The following is a 1,299-nucleotide window of genomic DNA, read 5'->3' as shown; positions in this document are numbered from 1 at the left end:
ACACTGGACAGCATGCTCAGTTGTCCAACTTTTCTGACACGGATGGCACTGACTATTTTCGTTTCTTTTTAACGAGGGAAAATGTTGCCAGAACATAGGATTGATTGTGCATTTCAGTACATTGGTTTTGAAAGGCTAGACCGCACAAAGAGCAGCGTCGCGGTCCTAACGTACCTGTTTTACTAATGTTTTCGTTCACAGGGACAGCCGAAAGAGACAATCTCCTCTCACATGGCCAAAGATTGTAGCAGCTACCAATGTTGATAGTTGCGTTTGAATTGGTGCATATTTCACTGCTGATGATGCTCGGTCTTTTCACATGATCCTCGTATGTGATACAGAAGCAAAGGTATCGAACAATTTTGTCTAAAATGCATAATGGTAAACATAACTGACTGAATGACCGGACCTCCAAGGTTCAGTTACTCGCATACCATTTGTCAGATCACGAACGTCTTCACAAATATGTTATACATCTGCCCTTACGAGCAGAGATGCAGCCTGTTTTCCATTATTGCTAAGTTGACATAGATGGCGTGGAGGTATTCTGTCGCCATTTCATGATGTGATTTGTGTGCTATTCTGCACTGTTGCCGCAAGTGACTCCGGACTCGGATAACGAGAAGCTGTAAAAGTCCATCAGCTACGAAATCATGCAATTTTTAAGGCATTTGATCTTCTTTAGAGCATTTGTTTATGCACTTTTTATTTATTTGTTACACACACACACACACACACACACACACACACACACACACACACACACACACACACACACACACATATATATATATATATATATATATATATATATATATATATATATATATATATATGTATGTATATATATATATATACATATGTGTATATATATATACATATGTGTATATATATATATATATATATATATATATATATATATATATATATATATATATATATATGTATGTATGTATGTATATATATATGCTTACGTATACCACTTAAAGGGCTCAACTTGAACCCTATGGAAATTTGATTTTTCCCGACGTATATAACATTCAAATTCAATAAGTAGCAGTATTTTTATTTCAAATCGAGCAGTTTGATCCCCTTCTTTGGTTAAAACGCAACGTAATCATGTAATGAACCGCCATGATGATGATGTTTTGATCCGAATAAGGGATGTTTACTGTAATGGTGAGTCACTGCAAAGCGGATTCGCTTAAGAGGGACATAATGTGTCATGGCCTTTCCAGAAGCTCGGCTGAGGGAGCGGGACTTCCTCAGCTCAAATGACAAGCTCCTTATCATTATGAT

General features: G+C 36.6%; 1 protein-coding gene across 2 annotated transcripts in view; it reads left to right on the top strand.

Annotated features, from left to right (window-relative positions):
* The window catches only part of LOC122245713 (ras-related and estrogen-regulated growth inhibitor-like protein A), a 59,520-nt gene extending 58,737 nt beyond the window's left edge, over nucleotides 1–783 (top strand). For both annotated transcript variants that reach the window (XM_086550418.1, XM_086550420.1), the window contains exon 7: nucleotides 1–783. This exon is cut by the window's left edge and continues 410 nt beyond it. The gene's annotated coding sequence lies outside the window, so the exon portion shown is untranslated.
* Nucleotides 784–1,299: the final 516 nt, after the last annotated feature.

The sequence above is a fragment of the Penaeus japonicus genome, unplaced genomic scaffold (genome assembly GCF_977035675.1).
Source record: "Penaeus japonicus unplaced genomic scaffold, GWHDUDI00000001_assembly GWHDUDI00000023, whole genome shotgun sequence".
NCBI classification, from domain to species: domain Eukaryota; kingdom Metazoa; phylum Arthropoda; class Malacostraca; order Decapoda; family Penaeidae; genus Penaeus; species Penaeus japonicus.
Note: the sequence above shows the minus strand (reverse complement) of the source record. Positions and strands in the feature narration are given on the sequence as shown.